Below are 25,469 nucleotides of genomic sequence, written 5' to 3' on the forward strand. Positions count from 1 at the left end.
TGTGTGATGTTGGGCAAGTCCCTTAACTTCTCTGTGCCTCAGTGACCTTATCTGTAAAATGGGGATTAAGACTGTGAGCCACCTGTGGGACAAACTAATAGCCTTGTATCTCCCCCAGTGCTTAGAACAGTGCTTGGCACATAGTAAACGCTTAACAAATACCATCATTCTTATTATTATTACCACCATTTCCTACCTCTTGAAGGAACCTTTGGTCTTGAGAAGATCATCATCATCATCATCAGCAACATTGATGTTGATATCTATTAAGCTCAGGCAGTATGCATTAAACTAGATTCAATGTTAATGGGAAATACAAAAGAAGAAAATCCTTCCTACTTTATAATCTAATTGGTGAGACAACAAATACAAATGCATGAATGTAGAAATAGTAAAAAAAAGAATCTAGGGCCTTAAGACCTAGGTAGGAGTAGTAAAAACAAGATTCTAAACACTGTATTTCCAGATATATATATGCTGTACATGAGTGCTGGAACTAGAGTCAAAGGTGAGAATTAATCTGGGAAAATGTCTTGAAGATGATGGAGTTTTTTAGTAGAGTTTGAATGAGATAAGGTACAGAGTTTAGCAAGGCTAAATTGGGGAGTTCATTCATTCAGTCATATTTATTGAGCACTTACTGTGTGCAGAGCACTGTTCTAAGCATTTGGAAAGTACAATTCAGCAACAAATAGATACAATCCCTACCCAACAATGGGCTCACAGTCTAGAAAGTCTAGAAGAGGGGAGACAGACATCAAAACAAGTGAACGGCATCAATAGCATCAATAAAATCTTGTATCTATCCCAGCGCTTGGCACATAGTGCTTAACAAACACTGTAATTATTATAATAAATAAATAGAATTATAGATATATATGCATCATTATTAAAATAAATAGAATAATAAATATGTACATATGTACACAAGTCCTGTGAGATGGGGAGGGGGGTAGAGCAGAGGGAGGGATTTGGGGCAATGGGGAGGGGAGGAGAGGCAGAGGAAAAGGGGGGCTTAGTCTGGGAATTGAAAATCAAGGGGTTTCTCAGGTGACAAATGAGAGTGAAACAAAGAGGGACATGAGCACATTGTGAGAAAGGAAGAGAGTGAAGAGGAAGGGGTTGTTACCTAGTGACCAGGAAAAGATAAACTAGGATAGGAGAAAAAAAAATATGAAATCAGAAAAATAAAAGTGGGGTGATCTTATTACAGAGAAATAAAGAAAAGAAAGTGAAGAGCAGAGAAAGAAAAAGGTAATAAAATTGTGAAAGGATCAGAGAAGATATAAAATGTAAAATAAAAGAAAGAAATAAAAACATTTGCATTTAAAAGGGATTAAAAGGAACTAAAAATTACAAAATAAAAGATCTAATAAAGATTTTTGAGAAGTATATGAACATGGCAACAGAGGGGATTCTGCAGAGAACAATAAATGCATTTCAGATTATAAAATTGAGGCAAAGAAAACATCAGAGAAACACCACAGAGCGAGTAAAATAAAAGAGGAGAAATAATTTAAAGTTCAGCCCACAGAGGAACCCAGAAGATGAAGATAAAAAGGATAAAAGAAGCAAGCAAGTGACAGATATTAATACAATGCACAGAAGGGGTGAGAGAACTATACAGAGCATAGAAAAGAGAAAGTAGGTGACAAGCATGAAAAGAAATGCATGCAGCACATAGGTGGGTTTTTAGTGATAGGAAAGCATTCAATATTTCTTTAAATAACATTGATAGGATGATAAAGGCATTTTAAAAATTATAATTATGATTTCACTCAAGTACGTGAGCTGCCGATGCATTATTAGAAGAATAGCCTCATGGGACCATGGCAATCTCCACATAAATACTCCCTACCTATACACTCCTCTCTATGCACGCTTAACAGTGGAAGTGGGGGGTGTAAGAGGCAATCAAAGACCCTCCTAAAGTTATTTCCTCTGTGGTTTCCATTTACAGTTTCAAGAAGAAACCATGATTGCACCTCTTTATCATGGTCTCAATATGATTTTGGGGAATGAGAATAGAAGAGGTCCACCCAATCTACTACCATCAGCATTTTGGTGACTTTCTCCAGAGTGCATCCTAATCCTGAAACTTATGTGTCTGTCTGTTCCTCCACTGGTGTGTATACTGCATCATTGTTGACAGTGTTTTTAAAAAGCCAGTGGAGCAACCATGTAGACTTGACATATGTAGAAATTTATACCACTCTGATCAAAATCAATGTAATAGTAATAATAACAACAACACTTCCTAAGTGCTTACAATGTGCCAAGCACTACACTAAAGCCTGGGGTAGATTCAAGGTAGTCAGTTACAGTTGCTGTACCACATGGGGCTCTCAGTGAGAGAGAGAAGACAGATATTTTATCCCCATTTTACAAATGAGGCAATGGTGGATATTAGAGATGAGTCCAAGCAAAATGCACTCAATTTGCCACAAGTGGCAGAGTTCTAGAATTATATTTAAAAAAAGATACAAAACACCAACAACAGTTATCAGAGCCATGTTGGGGCTTCGGTGAGAACAAAGGTCATCCAGTAGACATGTGGTAGAACCCAGGTCCACTTACTCCCAGCCTGTGCTTTTTTCAACAGGTCACGCTACTTCTCACCATAGTGTATCCTTTGACTTAAATAGATCTTTTGACAGTAAGTCTATGGTGTTTCGTTCATTGGGTGCCTGGCACTGTGGTGGGAAATTATAAGGCAAGCATAATGCATGATGCATACTTGAAGGAACTTCCACTCTAATGGTGGAGATTGGAGGCCAGGCAAACTAAGTACACACAATTTTACACAAGTGGCAGACTTATAGAATTAGAGGAAAAAAAAACCCATAACATGACCAACTAACGCTACACTGTTGTTATGACGATGGGCCTGCAATGGTAACAAATAAATGATTGACCCTTTTTCTCCAACAGGCAATGATGGGAGTACTTTTTTGTGGTATTTGTCAAATGCTTACTATATGCCAGGCACTGTACTAAGTGCTGGGGTAGATTCAAGCTCATCAGGTTGGACACAATCTCTGTTCCGCATAGGACTCATAGTCTTAATCCTCATTTTACAGATGAAGGAATTGAGGCACAGAGAAAGTGAAATAACTTGCCCAAGGTCATACAGCAGACACGTGGCAGAGCTAGGATTAGAACCCAGGTCCTTCTGACTCCAGAGCCCATGCTCTATCCAGTAAGCCACACCGCTTCTCTTTTCCCTCAGGGAACCCAACAGTTTGCATCTCATCGTTCCCTGTTGCTGGCAAGATCCTCTTCAAAGTGTAAATCAATCTACTGCTGTAGAATCTTATTAAATTCACATTTCCAGAATCCCAGGATGGGGTGGTGCCACTGCATTCTTCAGCATATATGATCTTTACAGCATATCAGGTAAGGGGGAAGTGAAGATCTGTACATCTTTCTGTTTTCAAATAAGAAGTATGATATCTATTAAGCAGTATGTGCCTAGCATTGTATTAAACACTGGAATACATATGATATAAGCAGACCAGAAACAGTGCCTATCCTACATCTAGATCACAGAATAATCATACTAATTACAATAATAACAAAAATAATACTCATGATTGTTGTTATTATGATTGCATTTGTTACGTGCTCACTATGGGTTGAGAACAGTTCAATCGTATTTATTGAGTGCTTACTATATGCAGAGCACTGTACTAAGCACTTGAGCATTGTACTAAGTGCTGGTGCTGATGCAGGTAAGTCCAGAATGAAACACATCAAATCTCTCCTGATCCAGGTCCATCGCACCCTACTTGCCCTCATTTAAGTATTATCACTTTTCATTTGAAATACCTAAACGCTGTGACTATAGGATTCTGAGCTGCAAAGAACCTGAACTCTGCTCTCTTTAGTCATGCCTCTTATTCTGCTTATTATTATTCATATCCTATATGTTTTTGTGTTTTTATGATTTCATAATCAGGTCAGATATAGTCCCTGTCCCACATGGGGCTCACAGTCCAAGTATACAGGGGAGAGAGAACAGGGATTTAATACACATTTTGCAGATTAGGAAACTAAGGCACAGGGAAACTATGTGACTTACTCAAGGTCACACACAGCAGAGAACAGGAAAAACCAGGATTAGACCCCAGGTCTCCCAACTCCCAAACCTGTGCTGTTTCCGCTATGCCACACTGCTTTTCGAGAGTATTAGACTACTTCATGAGGGTATGGCTGGCTGGGTCAGAGTAAAAGGGACACTGTCTGATGAATGCACCATCTCCTGCAAAGTAAAGTTGGGGCACAGAGTGTAACTAGACTAAGACCTGATCTACCTCCAGCTATAGACTAGTCCCACTTTTGATACGCCCTGATTGCTATCTTTAAAAGTCAAGTTAAAAAAGTAAGTTTAAAAAGTAAAGTTAAAAAACTTTAAAAGTATCTTTTATCTTTAAAGTTTAAAACTTTAAAAGTTTTAACTATTTGTTAAGCACTTCCTATGTGCCGGGCACTGTATTCATTCCTTCATTCATCCCTCGTCCCGGTCCCCCGTTCACGTCTGTCCCACCATCGACCCCTGGCTCACGTTCTACCGCTGACCTGGAATGCCCTCCCTCTTCACATCTGCCAAACTAACTCTCTTCCCCTCTTCAAAGCCTTCCTGAGAGCTCACCTCCTCCAGGAGGCCTTCCTAGACTGAGCCCTCCCTTTCCCTCTGCCCCTCCTCCTCTCCCCATTCCCCCTACTCCCTCCCTCTGCCCTTCTCCCTTCCCCTCTCCACAGCACTTGTGCATATTTGTATATATTATTACTCTACTTTATTAACGATGTGTATATATCTTGATTCTATTTATCTTGATGGTCTTGATGCCTGACTGCTTGTTTTGTTTTGTTGTCTGTCTCCCCCTTTTAGACTGTGAGCCCGTTGTTGGGCAGGGATTGTTTCCCTCTGTTGCCAAATTGTACTTCCCAAGTGCTTAGTGCAGTGCTCTGCACACAGTAAGTGCTCAATAAATATGATTGAATAAATGAATGAATGAATTCAATCATATTTATTGAGCGCTTATGTGCAAAGCACTGGACTAAGTGATTGGGAAGTACAATTCCGCAATAGAGACAAACCCTGCCCGCACTGGGCTTACAATCTAGAAGGAGGAAGGCAGTCATCAAAACAAGTAAATAGGCATCAATATAAATAAATAGAATTATAGATACATACATACATACACAAGAGCTGTGGGGCGGGGAGGGGTAGAGCAGAGGGAGCGAGTCGGGTTGATGCAGAGGGGAGGGGAAGCTGAGGAAAAAGGGGGCTTAGTATGGGACAGTCTTAGTACAGTTTTAGTCTGTACTAAGTGCTGGGGTGGATAAAAGCAAATTGGGTTGGGGACAGTCCCTGTTACACCAAGGGCTCATAGTCTCACTCCTCATTTTACAGATGAGATACCTGAGGCTCAGAGAAGTGAAGGACGTGCCCAAGGTCACATGGCAGAGAAGTGGCAGAGCCGGGATAAGAACCCATGACCTTCTAACTCTCAGGCTCGGGGTCTATCCATTAGGCCATGCTGCTAATGAAGTCCCATAAATGAACACTTTTCAAAATTCTGAGTTTGAACATTATCACTGAAGGAATTGATTATTCCATGCGTAATGGGTTTGTCCTGGTTTAACTCCTCACTGGACCCTCAACCATTAGGAAAAATCCCACCCTTTTGTTTTGCATCATAAAACTGATTCTAGGTACCTTTCTAGTAGCAGAAGTTGGTCCATGTTTGGGATTTTTATTTAAACGTCTTTTCCCCGTATGCATGCAATTGTGTAATGTACCATCATGACCAAAGTCCTGATCACTATTGAGCTAGGAACTATATCTGTGACAAGGTAAAGGGAGTGTAAAGAGTGGATTTATTTTTCAGGGCAATGTAATTGCACTAATTATTGCCTTATAATAAATTAGTAGCAATTAGATTATATAATGAAGATATCCTGTCAGTTGTGAATGTATGCTCTTGGATACTCTGAACAACTGGAAATACTGAGAAAGATGCTATTTTTGGTCGTATATTATGACTTTATATGGTATGACAGTTAGTATGATTAGAAGCCAAGCCCATAAGGAATAGGAACTGAATGCCACCAAACCTGAATAAGGCAACTTTCTTGTGGAGTCTGGCATGCGATTGACCAAGGAAAATGGTATTTCATATAGAAGAGCCCTCTACAGCATGCTCGGTATTGGATTTAAGGACATTATGATTCTCAAATCCCTTTGAGGAATTGTGTGTGCATAGATTTCCACTGGCCTTACTCACACCTATGAATAAACCACCCAAGTGTTTCCCATCCACACTAACCTCGTACACCCCTTAACACCTACACACAAAAGTATACATGCATATATATATGACTGAAGCCACACACATTTGGATTACCAGTAAAATATAAATTCCCCAGCAAAACGTATTCAAAGAGGAAGCCAAGCTGTCTTTGAAAAAAAGCTCTTTTAGACTTAACCTCATTGCTTACAGGTTCATGGCCCCTATCCTAGACAAATTTGCTCTGTGGATTAAAAATATTAAATTTGAAATAGCCACAGACCAGGTTGTGGATCCTCTCCTAAAAAGTGCCCCATTCTCTGTTTTGCTGTTCACTTCAAGTGAGGAGAGGGCTGAGCATTTGCAGAAAAACTTGCAGGAGAGATTCAGCAAAGCTTTTCAGGGTGAAAGGTGCTCATTCTACCTACAATGTTATTGTTATTATCAGTCATCTCTGATCAAAACCAGGGTTGAGCCTTCTTTCGCTGGCACCGCAGCTGCAAAGAGCAGATATCCTCTCGATATGGATTTCTTGGTTCCCTCAGTTGTTGACCTAGAATGTGTGTGTGTGTGTGTGTGTGTGTGTTGCTCAGATGAAAAGTTGCAAAGGGAAAGCTTCTTATTTCAGGATTAAAAGCGAAATCTGTTTTTTGTTCTAATTTCCTTTTGTTCCATTTGGTAGTTTGGAGGATAGACATGTTTCAGTGCCCTTGTTTTCCTGGTAGCTGGATTTTGATATTTGCTTCGAATATGTCTGCTTAGGGCCCATGAACTGGGGCCATGAGTCAGTGAGATGGGAGTTGTATTTTGCTTTACAGGAGCAACTTTGGATATTTTTTTTTTCCTAATTGACTCAGAGACTGCAGAAAAGTTCATTTACTGTAATCAATATCACTTTACAACGCGCCTCAATCAAAAACTACTTTCCATGGTCAATAACAATTAGACAGATGGACAGCAATGGAGATATTGATAGGGATGAAGCCAAAGATTTAAACCTGCTTGCTCCTCTAGACAAATACATACCAGGGCAACAGCTAATTGCAGAATATTGGATTTGTAACCCTGTGAGAGGAAGAGGAGGTGGCCCCAAACTGTTAGGGGAAGAAAGCCAGAAATCCTGAAGTTCAAGAAAAAATAAGAAATAATCTCCTACCCTATTGCCTTTTTGTCCTCCTCATCAACAGTTTTGTAAGGGGCATGAAAACATCTATAGAAAGAAAGTAGAGAGTTCTAAAACAGACTTTTAGTATGAAACATGAAAGGAATTAGGATTATTTTGTCTAGGCAAGGCTGCAGGATGTGATCCAGGATTGCTTTCAAGTGTATGATTCTCCTGAGAATGTTGCCTGGATGTTTATTTCTCTTGAGTATAGAAAGTGGATGGAGAGATATAGATTAGATTGCATAGAGATTGGGGGAATCCTTTTGGATTCAGTACTTACAATAGGTTACTCGAATTGCTGTACACTAACTCTCCTGGGGATTTTACTCATTCCCTTGGCTTCATCTACTACCTCTATGAGAATGATTCCCTAATCTATTTCACCAGGCTCCAACTTCTTTCCTGGAAGGAGGGAGATTGGGTGAAAACTGAAGGTCCCGAAGGGTCAAGGGAGGGTTCTTATAGGATAGGGAATATGTGAGCATGTTTAAAAGCAGTGGGGGAAGAAGTCATTAGAGAGTGATCAGTTGAAGATTACAGTCTGCAAGGGAAGAAGGGAGGAGACAATTGTTTTAATAAGATCCAGAAGGATATGGTCAGAGGAACGGATGGAGGGGTTAGATTTTAAGAAGAGGTGGGTGATTTCTTTTTGAGGTATTGCTGGGAAGAATGAGAGAGTCAAAGAGTGGGTAGGAGGATGTGGGATTCTAGAGGTGGAGGGTAGATTTTAGAGAAAGCTCGCTTGATTGTTTCAATTTAATCAGTGGTCGAGGTGGCAAAGTAATTAGAGTCAGGACATAGGGAGGTAGGAGAACACCGAGTTTAAGACAGGAGTTAAAATTCTGAGGCAGCTGACAGGGACAACGTGTATGGAAGTCACTGGGCATTATAAGGTCCATGAGGGCAATGATTGAATCTTTTACCTCAACTGTACTTAGTATACAGTAATTCTCACTGGTTGATATAATTCCGGGCTGTACCACATGATCCAACAAGTTTTTTTTGTTTTTTTAAAGTGGTATTTGGGAAGTACTTACAGTGTGTCAGGCACCGTACTAAGCTCTGGGGTAAACATAAGCTAATCAGGTTGGGCATAGTCCATATCCATGTTTCAGACTAAGTAGGAGAGAGTAGTTGCATGTGAGGGAACTGAGGCACAGAGAAGATAAATGACTTACCCAACGTCATACAACCTACAAGTGGCGGTTAGATTAAAACTTAGGTACTTTTGACTCCCAGGACTGTGCTCTGTCCATTAGGCCACACTGCTTCCTCTCCTAGAAAGCATAACACAAATCATAGATCTATTTGCATATATGAATGTTTATGATTATATTGATATATGTGGTGTTTGATATATTTAAGGATCCAGCGATTCCAAAATATATCATTTGCTTAAAGCTTGCTCTCCCTAACATCCAAACTACTGCCAGAATTGATGTGAAAATGTTTACTCTATACACACTAAATTGCAAACAAGTTGCATTATTAAATTAGGTTAAACAGTACATGTATCGAACAGTACATAAAAGTCTAGAGTCAGGTCCTAAACATGATCTAACTCCCAGAATCCTTCTGATAGTCTGTGGATGTTTTAGCTGAAATCAAAGCAAGGAAAACAAATGGTCCAAGTCAGATGATTGGAAGGGCAGCCTGGATTCAGGTCCATAAGAGGAAGACACAGCATGGCCTAGTGGACAGAGCACATTTCTGGGAATCTGAGGGCCTGGGTTCTAATCCCAGCTCTACCACTTGTCAGCAGGGTGACTCTGGGCAAGTTAATTAACTTCTCTGTGCTTCAGTTACCTCATATGAGAGTTATATGGAGGATAGGAACTGTGTCCAACCTGATTATCTCATATAGTCCAGAAACTAGTACAGTGCCTGGCACAAAGTAAACACATACCAAATACTATTTAAAAATTAAAAAGAGGCATTTTAGCACAATGTCTGGGGCTGTTAACTGTGTTTCTGGAATCAGTCAGGAAATCTCTGATAAGGCAAGATACATGGAATCACTTTAATATTGGTAAGCCATAACTCATCAATAACCTCTAGGCCTTTGTTATCTTGAGCCACTGATAACTCCACAGTAGAATACAGACTTAGACACTAAACAGAGGTAGAATTTAGCTTGCCCATGGGAAACATTCCCAATAAACAAGTTCATTGTTGTCCTTAGCTATTTCCCAGGGGAAATAGCTGATCTTTTCGACCAGTGTCTGGCCCCTGAAAGTCCAGATTTTACTTTAGTAATACCAGTAGGGAGCAGAGATGTCTTGACCAACACCCCACCCCCTGCACCTGAAAGAAAGCAATCCTTTCCTATTCCTTTCCTTGATCTGACTGCTCTGTGTAGAAAACAGATAAAGACACCCTAACTCTGCCTCCTGACCCCTGTAAATCCATCAGACCCCGACATTTCTTTTCCATTTTACACTTTTAGTTGGTACACAGCTTGGAGGCAAATGGCTGGTAGACATCCCAGGGGCCGGAAGGGTAAATTTAAAAAAAATTAAATTTCAATTGAAATCTAGCTTGTTAGCATGGGGAAATAGACTGGATGATCTCTGCCCTCAGGTTTTTAGTCATTTTGTCCAGTTGTGCAGCTCCTAATGGGGCCAAGCTCCCATTGATCTGAAAATTTACTAAGATGACTGTTTTTTCTCCATGAGAAAAAAAATCCACTCCATACAATGTTTTGTTTTTTCCATAAAATAATGCTGTCTATTGCAACCACAGAATGGAAACAGATCAGAAGTTTGTATAATTTATATCATCATCTTCTTAGTACAGGTTTGCTCCTCTGAAATCCTGTTGTGTTTTTCCTTTCTCACCTAACAATGATACTGAAATACACTTATAATAATCTAGCTAGAATATAGCGTATTTATCTCTGGTGAGGACTTATACAAATGCAGAGCAGCACAAATAAGTTTGCCACATTTGTTACAGTTCGTTGGAAGCTACAGGCAGATGAACAACAAAAAGAACATTCTAAAGTATTATTTTGATTTCAGTGTGCTGTTATCTTCATTGCCCGTTCTGAGTAATGGAGCAAATAGATGAACATTTTGAAACCAGGAAAATCATCCAGGCTTTACATGAGACACACACACACACACACACACACACACATATACATATATATATACACACACACATATAGAAAGATAGATACAGATAGAGACACAGGAGATATACATGAATATACACATACATATACTCTATTTGCATAATTCCCTCTACAACATATCTCTCCCATCCCAATTTTTAAGAAATAAATGATTCATTTTTTTCTGTTATATGATTGCAAACAGTGATAGCCTCAGTGATAGACTGATGCTGAGGAGAAGCAGAGGATGAGAATGTGACAAAGAAAGGAGGTTGGGAGAGTTAATTCATTAAAACTACCTCGAGCCAGAGGAGGAGAAGCAAGAGGCTGAAAACTCAACAAGAGGTGGGGAAAATTAATTAATTAAGTTTCTACTGTATGCAGCATGTGGGAGAGTGCAATAGAAATTAAAAGATAATCTCAATTGACCTTTTACCTACCTGTTCCTTCTCTTCTTTCTGTTTTCTCATTTTCCTTCTCCTCCTCCCTTTATCGCTTGATTTAATTTGTATATGATGCATATAACAGCCTCACCCTTTTTTAAATTTTATGCAAAAATGAGGGACAATTATGTTAGTAAATACATAAATATATAAATGAATATGAAATATAGCTGACTTTTACTGTTGAAGATCACACTTCTGATGGTGGGTAACTAACCATGGGTATGAGTGTTTTGCACATGCTGGTAATCACTTATCACACTGAAGCACTTCCCCACTTGCATGACCTATTGCTATTTTAGACAACCCCTTGGAGCCTATCCTTGACCTTCCCAAAGTATTTACTCAAGAACAATGCCTGTCCATTTTGCAGCATGCTAGGCTGGTCTGTTTGCTGGACCTTGATCACTGCTCTGCCACTATATTTGAATCTGTGTTTCACTACTGCCTTTAAAACAATTATCTTTCCTACTTGGGTAGATTCCTTTTCATGTTAACATACACTGGATGCTTTTTTCTTTGTAAAATGGTATTTGTTAAGCGCTCACTGTGTACCAAACACTGTTTTAAGTGCTGGGATGTTAAAAGTTAATTCAATTGTACATAGTCTCTGTCCCACATGGGGCTCACAGTCCAGGTAGAAGAGAGAACAGGTATGGAATATCCATTTTACAGCTGAGGAAACTGAGGCATGGAGAAGTTAAGTGACTTGCCCAAGGTCACACAGCAATCAATTGGCAGAGCTGGGATTAGAAACCAGGGGCTCTGACTTCCAGGCTCATGCTCTTTCCACTAGACAACACTGCTTCTCGTGCTGCTTCGGGATGCTGCTACTGGCCATTATTCTTGAGGACACATATGTCCTGTGATGCACTGAGCACCTCAATGTTGCAATTTTAAGAGCTTGCTGGTATTCTGTCTTATCACTGATGTCACATATGGCGTCACAAAAACTTATCAAAAGCCTCAAGTGTCTCCATGATAAGGCTAAGATTCATGACTAACTAGAAAGTTGGTCATCAACACAGCTCTACAATCTAATTTTGTCTAAAGCTTAATTCCCTATTGTCCCCAACACTGTCAATCTTCCAAAGGTCCTGTAGGTCATCTTGATTTGATTTTTATTATTAGTATTCTTAATAATACTACTAATAAGAAGAATTGTAGTATTAGGTAAGGGCTTATTATGTGCTTAGCACTGAAATAATCACTTGGGCAGAGCTGGATGATCAGATCAGGCACAGTCACTGTTCAACATTGGGCTCACAGTCTAGGTAGGAGGGAGAACAAATATTTAATCCCTATTTTACAGACAAGGGTAAACTCTCTGAGGCACAGAGAGTTAAGTGACTGGTCCATGGTCATACAGCAGGCAAGTGGCAGAGCAGAGATTTCTTCTTGTCTTTTAATTCTTGGATATTACCACATAGTAACATTAATGTCAACCCTTGGCTCTTCAAGGTATTGTTTAGTTTGCAGATTTCTTCCACCAGTATTTGCTTCTGTTTTTCATTCTGAGCCACATCAAAAACATAAGGAGCTACCTGAGGGCAACTCTTCCTTTCATAGATTCACTGGAGAGAAACAGTATGGCTTAGTGGAAAGAGCATGTGCCTTGGAGTCAGAGATCATGGTTTCTAATCTGGGCTCTGCCACATGTGTGCTGTGTGACTTTGGGCCAGTCATTTAACTTCTTTCTGCCTCAGTTACCTCATCTGTGAAATGGGGATCAAGATTGTGATCCCATGAGGGACATGGACTGTGTCCACCCTGGTTACCTTGTATCTACCCCAGTGCTTAGAACAATGCTTGGAACATAGTAAGCGCTTGATACCACTATTATTATTATCATCATTAAGAGACAGGGAAGTTGCTTAAAGATTACTCTTAGATCAATCAATGAATCCTTCAGTAGTATTTGAGTACTTATTTTGTATAGAGCACTCTACTAAGCTCTTGGGAGAGTACAGTACAATAGAGTTGGTAGACACAGTCTCTGCCCACAGGAGTTTACAGTCTAGAGACAGACAGACATTAAAATAATTTACAAATAGGGGGAATGGGAGAGTATAAGGATGTGCACTTAAGTGTTGTGGGACTGAGGTTGGGTGAATATGAGGGGTTGCAGATCCAAATGCACAGACAATGCAGAGGGGAGATCAGGTAGGAGAAATGAGGGCTTAGTCAGGGAAGGCCTCTTGGAGGAGATGTGATATTAATAGGCTTTGAAGATGGGGAGAGTGGTGGTTTGTTGATTATGAAGTGGGAGGGAGTTCCAGGCGAGAGGGAGGGCATACCTAAATACAAAATGACTTTAAACACTACCAGTTTTGGTCTCACATACCACACACATAACGATTTCTGCAAGGGCTCTCATGTTAGCAGCATGGCTTAGTGGATAGAGCAGGGATCTGGGAGTCAGAAGGTCATTGGTTCTAATGCTGGCTCTGCCACAGATCTGCTATGTGACCTTGGACAAGTCATTTCACTTCTCTGGGCCTCAGTTACCTCATCTGTAAAATGGGGATTCAAACTGTGAGCCCTATGTGGGACAGGGACTGTGTCCAACCTAACTTGAATCTATCCCAGCATTTAGAACAGTGCTTGGCACATAGTAAGCACTTAACAAGTACCATAATAACAATTATAATAACAACCACAGTCCAGAATTCTTGAGGCACATTTGGGTGATCACCAGGTCACCTAAATGTGCAATGGTAAATCAGTTAGGAGGCACTAATTTTAGCCTTTTGGGAGTCCTCGTCTCCTTTGGCTACATACCTCTGTAGGCTAGTACCTCCCTCAAGGCATAGAACCCAGTTTTATTCTTTAATTTTTTTAAAAAAAGTTAAGGAGAATAAGAAATTCATTGGTTGAAACCAGGTGTTTTCAATATCTTTGGATTTCAACTGTGTGCTTTTCCTGGCTCCAGTTGGCATGGATAATTGAGAGTTCACTTAGTTTCTCTGCCCACTTCGGCTACCACCCCCATCTCCTTCCTATTCCTGTCCAAACTTTTCAAATTGATTATGTACATCTACCTCCATTTCCTCTTCTCCAGATTTTTAAATCCTCTACAGTCGTGTTCCCCTGCCTTTTACTCCCCTGAGACCATTCTCAGGGGAGTCACCAATGACTCTTACTTGCCAGATCTAGGAGACTCTATCCTAATTCTCCTCAACCTCTTAGTTTCCTTTAACATGTGGATTACTCCCTTCCTCTGGTTATACTGCATTACCTTGCTTTGATTGACACAGTTCTCTTTTGGTTGTCCTTTTTCCCCTCTATGGCTGACCCTTTTCAGTTTCTCTCACCAGCTCTTCCTCTGCCTCCAATCACCTAACTGTGAGGGGCCCTCATTTTTTGGATTCTCTTCTCACTTTGTACCCTCACTCCCTTGAGGGTCCCCCATGTCTTCATCTGCTCCCATGAGTTCAACCATGAATTTTATGCAGATAATGCCCAAATCTACCAGCCTCGCTGTCATTTCACATTTCCTCCTGCCTCTGCAGTCCTCAAAAATCTATCCCCATTTCTCCCTAAATCAGGCAGAAACTCCTGACCACTGGCTTTAAGTGATCAGGTAACTCCCTCCTACAATCAATTATATTTATTGATCACTTACTATGTGCAGAGCACTGGGCTAAGCACTTGGGAGAGCACAATACAAAAGAATTAGCAGATATATTCCCTCTCCACAATGCACTTACAGTCTAGAGGGGGAGAAAGACAGTGTGAATAATAAGTAATTCAGAATAAATCATTTAAAGATATGTATCCACTTTCTTCTCACACTACTCCCCAGCTTGCAAACTTAATTCCCCTCAAGCCAACCTACTCACTGTGCCTTATTCACACCTTTCCTGCCTCCAATCTCTTGTTCATGGCCTCTCCCCTGCTTGGAGCCCCCTCCCTATTCACATTAGAAAGACCACAGCTCTCCCCATTTTCCAAACCAATCTGAAAAAAGGGTGATACCTCCAGGAGGTCTTCCAGGTTAATTTCTAATCTCTATTGATTATATTCTATATTTCCACTATTGCCTTTCCAGTTTTGCAGTACCACTTGAGCACTGAAGTACACACAACCTCCCATAGCACTTTTGTACATATCTTAGATATCCTATTCTTCAAGCACTAACTCATGAACTTACTGTCTTTTTTCTTCTTCCTCCTATCTGTAATTTATTTTAATATCTACCTTGCCTGCTTGATTATAAATTACATGAAGACAGCAGTTTTGTCCACTAATTCTACCAAATGCTTAGTACAGTGTTCTCCACCCAGTAGGTGCTCAATAGATATTCTAATTTGATTGACAGGGCAAAGTGGCAAGTAGCAGGTAGTTGCCTTCTCTGACCCCACAATTAGATTCCAAGCCCCCATTTCAAATATATTTATCCCATATAGATTTGACAATGAAAGACCATTAAATGTTTTGTGCTGCAAGGAAGTTGAGCATTATACAGCCCACCTCCCTCTAAATGGCTATAAAATCAAGATTAAGGTATAGAAGATATATAGTTACCTGGGGAAAAAAACAAAGCCTAACTAGTTTTTAGCACTGTTTCATTCTTTCTTTCATTTTCTCTGATTGAAGTTGGAGGGTCTTCAATCCGTGTTCCAAGGGCAGTCATTATGAACTGATTGGGATGTTTGTTTCCCCATTTGCAGTGGGAAGGGAGTAAAAAATGAATGCAGGAGGCAGCCAGGTATTTTCTATAATGGATTTCAAACTGTCATTTAAAAATACAAATACAAACACTCCTGAGCTATGGAAAAGGAAAGGTAAGTTGTTTTTTCTGGCTCTGCTTTTCATTCTGCAGTGCCTTTCCTAATAGCACCTTTGACAAGTAACATGCATTTGGACTAGTGATTGCTGGAAAGTAAGCTGCCTGCCTTCCCTCTCATTCTGTCACGGCTGCCCCTTAAAAACGAATGCCTTGCTGAAAAGGGAGCTGCTTTCTAATGAGTAATTATTCTCAGATCACTTAATTAACCCATTCCTGCCCCCAAAGCCAACCTTACCCTGCTGAAAAAGAACATAATTGAAAATATAGGAAATCTATAGCAACAAATGGCAAAACTTCGTAGTGTCAGATTTGCATGGGGTGTAATGGAAGCTGCATCTTATGGGGTCCACCTGACCTTTTCAAGGAATGAGCCATAATAATTATGCACTGGAAACATGCAGCGTTTCCAGACAGATCAAATAAAGAGGAATCAAGGAATATTTCCAGAACATGTAGGTCACTGTCATAAACAAGCAGCATTTTGCAAAATGCCTTTGTGCACATAATATCGTGGAAGATGCTAGGGTAGATCAGTTAGCCAGACACTGGCCCTGCTCTCTAGAAACTTAGAGACACAGGTAACATTAACTTATTGCATTATAACAGGAGAGACAAAGGAAATCTTAAGCAACAAATGGAATGTTTACTTCTTGCAGAGCACTGTACAAAGTGTTTGGAAGAATACAGTACAACAGAGTTGGTAGGCACGCTCCCTGCCCACAAAGATCTTACAGTCTGGAGTGGGAAGACAGCCTTGGCTTGGTGGTGTTCACTTCCAGAGGAACAAGGTGAGGGGAAGAGAGGAGAGAGAGGAGGATATTGCTCAGAGAAGGTGTAAGAAAATAGTGTTGGTATTTGTTAATCACAATGTCCAGAACACTGTTCTAAGCGCTGAGGGAGATACAGGGTAATCAGGTTATCCCATGTGAAGCTCATAGTTAATTCCCATTTTACAGATGAGGTAACTGAGGCACAGAGAAGTTAAGTGACTTGCCCACAGTCACACAGCTGACAAGTGGCAGAGCTGGGATTCATACCCATGACCTCTGACTCCCAAGCCCAGGCTCTTTCCACTGAGTCACGCTGTAAGTGATAAAAGCTGGTACAGAGAGAAGTTGGGAGGGGAAAAAGTCAGGGATAAAGCAGCTGGAGCAGTGAGGTCCACAACTGGGGCCAATCCTGGCTCTCTCTTCATCTGACTGAGTGGAAGAGGAGTCTGTCCCGCTGTTGAGCCTTAACTTTACATGACTAGAGAGGGTTTAAAAATCTAGTGAGGCCCAGGAGCCTTGAGGACATTGAGATGGGCAGGGACTGTGTATTTACTTCTACTGTATATTCTCAAGTCCCTAAAATAGCACTCTCCTCCTGCATAGGCACACAATAAATACTGATGATGGACCTACATAACATGTTGACACCTATCCTCCCCACCTCTAAGCCTGATTGAAACAATAATGTGTTTCCAATGTGTGTGTTTTCTTTTAATTAATGTCATCTCTGTCAGCTGTAAAATACTTAAGCCGGTTGCACTGTCTCCTTTTATCTGAGATCTTTAAGAATATAGAAAACCATGTGATCTGGATCAATTGTACGTAGTTGTAATGGGAAGTAGTGGGGAGACTTCGTAAAAACTCTTCTTTAGCAAGCTCTCCTCTGGCAGAGTAAACCAGAGAATAAAGGCTATTATCCAGACAAAACCAGTTTTTTTCTAAATTACAGTATATGGGTAACTTGAAAGCATTGGGAAGCTTTTTTTTTGGTCTGACATAATTGCTTCAATTCTCAATTTCTTTGCTAGTGGAAATCTGCCCTGTATTTTCATTGTCTTGTATTAAAAGCAAGCTCTCTGAAGCAGGGCTATGGCTTTTCCAATCACATTCATGTAGTACCTACACAGTGCTTTGACTACCTGGGTGAATAACAAATGTAATCTTAATTGTTTCACTGAAACAATTTATATAGATTCCTGTCTTGTATAAAAAGTCAGTTCTCTGTAACAGGGGATGTGTCTTTGCCATTCAACTTTGTGTAGTACCTACCCAATGCTAGGATTACCATAGCAAATAAATATAATTTCAATTGTTTCACTGAAAAAATGTATATGGAGTCCTGCTGGTGTCCTGACTGTTATAAAATTAATCATTACAATAACACCCACAAATTAGGTGAGGACAAATTTAGTTTACTGGTTCTAATATTACTAATGGGAATAGTGAAGCACAACCACATGACTTGTATAAATTACCTCCTCACATCACTGACATAGCTGGGAGTATTAGGTCTCATATTGCTTTCTCTATTCATTGTCTTTTACTGTTAAAATCAACAGAGTTTAATAAAGGTGTCTTCCAGAAGGGTAGTTTACCTCTTATGAACTGGATAAGACCTAGCTCCGGAAGGAGAGATTAGCAACCTTTTGGCTTGCAGCCCATCAGGCAGTTGATTACCACTTCAGCTGAGAGTCATCAACAATCAGTGGTCAACTGAGGATGGTGCCAGGGTGGATTCAACAAGCCATTCAGTTCCCCTTTCCCAAGTGCCAGAGCCAGCGAGTGAGCAGTAGCTTGGTTGTGAGTTGATTTTCTCATGTAGAAGCCATTTGAGAAGAACTTCATTTTACTCAAAGGAGGTGAGTTTCAGTTGATCAACTGTTTTTACTGAACATTTACTTTGTACTAAGTACTTTAATATGTTGCAACAGACTTGGCAGATATGTTCCTTGTCCTCAGTAAGCTTGCAGTTTAGGGAATCCAATTGAGAGTTTATAGTTTAAATTGTTATAGTTTATAGGATCAATTGCAAGATAATGTTTTCTTTGGTCAAATCTGTTTTCGAGCTGAAGGAGGTCTGACTATTGTTATGGAGACAGGTTTTACAGGCAAAAGAGTGGACAACTTCGGTAAGTTTTCTTTTACCCTAATTTCTCTTAAATACTGCTAGGGCTTCTTGCCAGGGTGTTTCCAATAGCGTAACACAATGTCAAAAATAAATCAGTGGCATTTACTGAGTGCTTACTAGGGGTACAGCACTGTACTACGGGCTTGGGAGAGTACAACAGAATTAGCAGATATGTTCCCTCCCATAATGAAGTTACAGTCTAAAGAGTACAGTACAACAACAAACATACTTCCCTTGCCCACAGTGAGCTCATGTCTAGAGGGGGAGACAGACATTAATATACATAAATTACAGATTTATATATATGTGCCTGTGGGGATGGGAGGGAGGATGAATTAAGGGAGAAAGTCAGGGTTATGCAGAAGAGAGTGGGAGAAGAGAGGAAGGCTTAGTCATGGAAAGCGTCTTGGAGGATGTGTGCCTTCAATAAGGCTTTGAAGCAGGGAAGAGCAATTATTATCTTTCTGATATGTGGAGGGAGGGCATTCCAGGCCAAAGGTAAATTATGGGTGAGAGGTTAGTGAGATTGAGGTACAGTGAGAAGGTGAGCATGCGGGTTGGGTTGCAGTAGGTGAGTAGCAAGTGAGGTAGGAGGGGACAAGATGATTGCTTTAAAGACAATGGTGTGGAGCTTTTGTTTGATGTGGAAGTGTATGGGCAACCACTGGAATTTCTTGAGGAGTGGAGAAACTTGATCTGAATGTTTTTGAATGTGGACTGGAGTGGGGAGAGACAAAAGGCAGAGAGATCAGCAAGGAGGCCAATAGAATAATCAAGGCGGGATGGAATAAGTGCTTGCTTTAATGTGGTAGCAGTTTGGATGGAGAGGAAGGGGAAACACCCCAGCCCAAAGATAGGTTGATTTCAAGATATTTTATATAGGAACTTGAGAGATGTTCAATACTTTTAGCATTTTGTTCCACCCAGGAACTGAAATCTTTAGGAAGAGAGGCCTAAATCTTTAGGTGAGAAAGGGACCATCCTGGCCTCCTTAGGGTTGATGGGTGAACACAGAATTAATTCAGACCCCCTAATAAAATGAGTGCCTCTGACCTAATCCCAGTGGGTTAGGCCAAAACAGAATTTCACTGGGTCTGCAGGGAAACCAAGTGCAGCGTGGCTTAGTGGAAAGAGCATGGGCTTTGGAGTCAGAGGTCATGGGTTCGAATCCCAGCTCTGCCACTTGTCAGCTGTGTGACTGTGGGCAAGTCACTTCACTTCTCGGTGCCTCAGTTACCTCATCTGTAAAATGGGGATTAAGACTGTGAGCCCCATGTGGGACAACCTGATTCCCCTGTGTCTACCCCAGCATTTAGAACGGTGCTCGGCACATAGTAAGCGCTTAACAAATACCAACATTATTATTATTATTATTATTAAGTGGCAGGATGTCACTTGCTCTCCTGTCTCCTGATCCCTTTGGGGCAACAAAAAGCTTCTCTCAGAATGAAAATTTGCTCCCATTATGTGTTATAATTTTTGCCATTAGGGTACAGAAGGTTGTCCCTTCTATTTTGAAGACCAGGTGTCAATATATTGAATCAGACCCTGTTTTCAACCAAGTTTTAGTAGTCTTTCTCCTAGGGTTTCCTTTAATAGATCTGAGTTGCTATCAGCTGAAAAATCCCTTGCTGACTTTTTATTTTCTCCTCTGCTAGAACTCTCAGCCTTAGATGTGAGAGTATGAGTGGGGCTGTATAAGCCAGTGTCACTTTAATCATTTCCTCTGCACAAGTTTTCTGTTCTGAAATTTCAAGACCCAGGTTCGTCCACCACCCTTGATGGGAGACTCCATCACTGAGGACTTTAAAAAAAATTAGAATATCACTTGTAATATAATCCTTTGATGAAAATGCTACTAGTAATGATGGGGTATTAATGATCCTAAGACTTTATCCTGTATTTTGAACCAGTAATAATTAGAGGCTCTAAACTCCAACCACTTCCACCACACTCTCATTTTATGAATCCAAAACTGCTCTTAAGTCAGAAATTAATTTATTTTCTGAGGTCGTTGCTTTGTCTTACGTCTGGAGAGGTAGGTAAAGTAATTTAATGAAGTCTCCTCTTGTCAGTTGATGAAATCTTCATTGCCACTGGCTATGTGTATCTTTGTGTGTACAATTATGTATGCATATGCTTAACTCTTTTCTTTAAGAGACAGACACTGTAATAGGCTCCTTACTTATTAGCCATGTGGGTTTTTCCTTAGAATAGATCTTGCTGGGTTAGCAGAGAAGTGACACTACAATACATGTTTGCCTGGATAATATACCTGGTATCAGGCAGATGTATTTCAGGCAGTGTGAACTCCAACTTTGGCTCTGCATTCAATCCAGAGATATTTGATGTATTTATTTATGGATGATGGGTATGGAGGTACTGCTTTGTTTACTGGGAAAAGAGGACTTGTGGTGAAAAGTGAGTGCTTTGAAAAGGGAAAAAAGATGTTTGAACAAAGGGGAACTGAGAGGGAGACATGGGATGGATGCTTTGAGCTCTGACAGGAAGGGAAACCTCTCTCAGGGTCGCACCTGGAGAATTTCCAGTATTCTACTAGTTTTGACTACGGGAGGGAGAGTCAAGCAGAGGCATTTCCATTCTTAGCTTTACCAGTGGCTAACAAGTGGAAGGCAATCTGCTACAAGTCAAAACTCACCTGTGCTGGGCAGCAGTGGCATGGGAGAAAGTCGAGGGTGGAGACTCATTTACTGCGTGGAAGGTGGCAATCGTAAATTACTTTTGTATTTTTTACCAAGAAAACTCAATGGATACACTACCAGAGTGATTGCAGATGGAGGTGGGGCATTCTGAGGGAGATGTTTCCATCGTGTTGCTATGGGTCCAAGATGACTCGACAGCATACATCAAGGAAAGGAACAGAAATCTTCGACACCAGCCAAGGGGCTATTTTCTATCATCCTCTGCTTTTAAAGCTAAGAGATCCCTTCTTTAAAATGCTGCAATTCCCCCACCAAATGTAAGCCCTGAGACAGGAAAACCTGCTTTGGAATAGTCTTGACTCTTCACTTCAACTCAGACCCTTGTTGCTTGACCCTCATTTGTAGCCCCCTCCCTGCCATACAGAATTTAGGAATATGATCCTTTGCCTGTTAACCTTACTTGAGGTTATTCCATCTCACAAATTCCAAAGGTCTAATCATTTTGACCTCTTCTATTCTATGGGCTCAAGCAGCAGTTGGTGTCTCAAGTTTACTCAGCCAGTAGGTGATGATCCCATGATTTTGGCACCTTTGAAAGACAAATCTGTTTTAAAGAATAGGAGTGGAAAAAAAGAAGGATGGCAGGAAAGTGAGAACCTTCTTGGTAGGAAAAAACTAAAGGTGTGGAGCAAGGATGCTCAATTGGTAGAAAAAAGATGCTACTGTAGTAAAGGGTACGTATTTGTAATTTTTTATATTAATGTCTGTCTCCCCCGCTCTAAGCTATAAACACACTGGGGGTAGGGAATGTGTCTATTGTTGTTCTACATTCTCCAAATTGCTTAATACAGTGCTCTGCACACAGCTGTCAAGAAATGATTGGGTATAGCTATAGTCCATGAGCTATTAAGAAGTGTATTGAAATAGAAATTTTCAGTGACCTTTTCCTTAGCATGTACCAAATTTGAACAGTGATTAAGAGGTAAAAAAAACTCCATTAACCAACCCCAAATGCCTAAATCATCAGATCCCCAGAACTTGGGTTTTGGGGTTTTTTTTTTCAAAGATAAATGCTAAGTGGTCTGCTTGAAAAGAAAAAAATAGTGATAAAACATAAAAACTTAGGCCAAGGACTTTATTTCATTAAGTGTCTTTAGCTTTAGGACAAGAGCCATGTGGTATGCCCAAAAATGACCTAGATTCTAATTGATAAGCATCTCCCTCATCTAGGCTCCACTTGTCATTGTTGTGCACAATCTGACTTCCTAAATCTGTTTCACTCTGCTCTGGGACAGCAAGATGAGAGAAGCAGCACAGAGACTGAGATTTTTTTTTAAAGATGTTTTATTAATGTGTTCCTTGACTGTTCATTTGCTAAGGGTTTACAAATGCTTTATCAATTATTAACAGACTTGATACCTAGTTTAAAAAATATTAAAGTTGGAATGGATATGGGCATTGAATAATTCACAGCCATTGCCACATTGGTACTAAGCTACTGCTTTTGAAAAGATAAGGTTATGGTTACAGGCGATTGAATGTATTTATCTGTTTTTCCCCCCAAGGGTGGAAGTGATGGCATGAGTGAAAAGATGTATGGGATAATGGTTAGAATAGGAGAGTGAGAATCCACACCTTGGACTCCCTTCTCAGAGTTTGTAATGACCTTGTGTAACCACAGAAAAGTCACTTAATATGTCTTTTCTGTGACATTTTCAGACTTCTCCTGCTTTGTTCTCCTACTGATTTCTAAATGAATTATTGAAGATGAATTTAACCAACCACCCATTACTACATAAGCTTTCTCACCCTTAATACTTAACTTTCTGTCTCTCTTTCCCTGACAAGACTACAGAGTGTGTTGATATAGTCTGGCTCCCTGTGGATATCTTTTCCTCTTCCTGACACTCTTCTAGCTTTTTGTTGTTTTTCACTGAAAGCCAAAATAGATGAGAAAATTTTGATTTTAGTCCACTGTGTGCGTGAGAATAAAATTCTCAGTGATAAGGGAAGAAATGTAATTTTATGGATCAGTAGCCTTTCACCTTGCACCAAATCAAACTGAATTTAGTAAACACCCAAGCTCTAAATTCAGAAGTCTGGCATGATTCTGCTGGACCAGTTGGTAGGTTAAATGGTCAACTAAGCCCTATGAAGCAAGGTTGGAAAGCTCTGATGGACCTTAGTCATTTTTTTTCCCTCTGAAGAAGGAGTGTGGTCAAGGATCCCAAGTTTGAAAGGGACCTAAAGAAGCCATCTAAGTCCAATTCTTTGCCTCTAGATATGTCACACATTAACTACCCTAAACATAAGCAAATTGCACAGCCAATTTCCAGGAAATCTTTTTGTTTCCAAAGTGGGGTAAGCACTTCTTTTTAACCAGAAGCAACATGACCTAGTGGAAACAGCACAGGCTTGGTAGTGAAACACATCTGGGTTCTAATCCTGGTTCTGCCACTTGCCTGTTATTAGATGCTCTGTGCTTCAGTAAAATGGAGGTTAAATATCTCTTCTCCCTCCTACTTAGATTGCGAATCCCATGTGGAACAGGATTTGTCTGACCTGATTAATCACATAAGTGTTTAACAAATACTATTATTACTATTATTGCCAAGGACCCTTCCAGGCAACTTAAGTCCCCCTTTTTCTAAATCCTGTCCTCAGTGAAAGCAAGGAACTGGTCCCCACTGTCTATTTAAAGTTTCCTCATTTTCTCCATGCTCTGCCCACAGTAAGTGCTCAATAAATATCACTGATAGGAGCTAATGGGTTTTTTTTTTTGTCTTGGAGGGGAGATAGGTTGAAGAACTCACTAAGTCAAGCCTCTAGTTTCATGCAAATAACTATATTAATAAGGAATCCTGAAATGCAGAAAACCCACTTATCTTCCATTTTTTCTCTGTGAGATTTGTTCTGCTTTTAATCACCTCCACCTTTATTTTTCCAAAACAATTCTAGTGTTTTGGAGATGGAAAGTGGAGAGAGACGCTTTAGAGGTTGCTGAAATCCTAAAACTCCTCTCTCCTGAGGTCTACCTTTGCTCTTCTCTTCCTCTCATCAAACCACACTAAAGCCAAAAGTGGAATCCATGCTTCAGGTTCCTCTGTGACCTAAGTAGCAACACTGGGCACACTAATATTCAGCCAGGAAAAGTTTTAGGCTCTAAGCTCAATTCTGACCCTGAATGCTAGAGATTTTAAATCTGAATTTCCTGATTATACATTGAATGAAAATCATCCTAATAACTTTTATTCCCAATCAATCCCTGTTCCTAATCTCTGCCACTTATTTCTATTTCTTTCACTTCACCACTTTCACCCAACCTCCTAGCCCTGAGGCCCGCTCATTTATCCAGGCTCTGGAAACTCTGCTCCTGTTCTTGGGAGTAATCAATGGATTTTGAGTGCTCACTGTGTACAGAACACAGTACTAAGTGCCTAGGAAAGTTCAGTAAAAGAGTTCGTAGATACAATCCCTGCCCACAGAGAGTTTACAGTCTACAGGGTGAGACTTTAAAAGGGTTTATAGATAGGTGAAATAGTAGAGTATAAGGATATTTACATATATGCTGTGGGACTGAGATAACAGCTTATGGGATGGTAGGAATGATGAGCAGCCAGGGAAATGGAAAACCCCATCTCCAAGCTTCTGGGCATGGGCTAGAAAAGGATACTAAAATCTACTCTACAGGTTCCTGGAACCACAGAAAAGATCTGAATCAAATAGCTCCCAGGCAACAGGGCCAGCTCTACATAGAAGCTGGGCCTGATTCTCGATAACAGACAACCTTGCCTCGTTTGGGAAAGGGTGCATCTTTACCTATTTTCCTCTTTCCTCCAGGAAAACCACAACAACCTCTGCCCGATCCCTCTTAATTTTCCTTTAGACCAAATGATTTTAAAGACCTTTTTAAGCTTCAAATGATTTAAGATAATGCTCTAATCCCTCCCAGGTGTTTCCATGCTTTGTTTGCATCCCAGGTTTGTTCTCTAGTTAGGGCCTGGTTAGTTCTGAGCATGCTGAAAGACTTGGGCCACAGTTTCTGAGTGCTCTCATCTTACTTCTGGGGTCCAGGATCAATCATGCCCATATAAACTGTC

At 40.4% G+C, this 25,469-nt stretch overlaps 1 non-coding gene across 1 annotated transcript; it reads left to right on the top strand.

The window, feature by feature from the left end:
- Positions 1–21,222: 21,222 nt before the first annotated feature.
- Positions 21,223–21,355, top strand: LOC114812643. Its single transcript, XR_003760294.1, has one exon. It is a non-coding gene; the product is annotated as a small nucleolar RNA SNORA7 (small nucleolar RNA).
- The last annotated feature ends 4,114 nt before the right edge of the window (positions 21,356–25,469 follow it).

The sequence above is a fragment of the Ornithorhynchus anatinus genome, chromosome 5, assembly GCF_004115215.2.
Source record: "Ornithorhynchus anatinus isolate Pmale09 chromosome 5, mOrnAna1.pri.v4, whole genome shotgun sequence".
In the NCBI taxonomy this organism is placed as follows: domain Eukaryota; kingdom Metazoa; phylum Chordata; class Mammalia; order Monotremata; family Ornithorhynchidae; genus Ornithorhynchus; species Ornithorhynchus anatinus.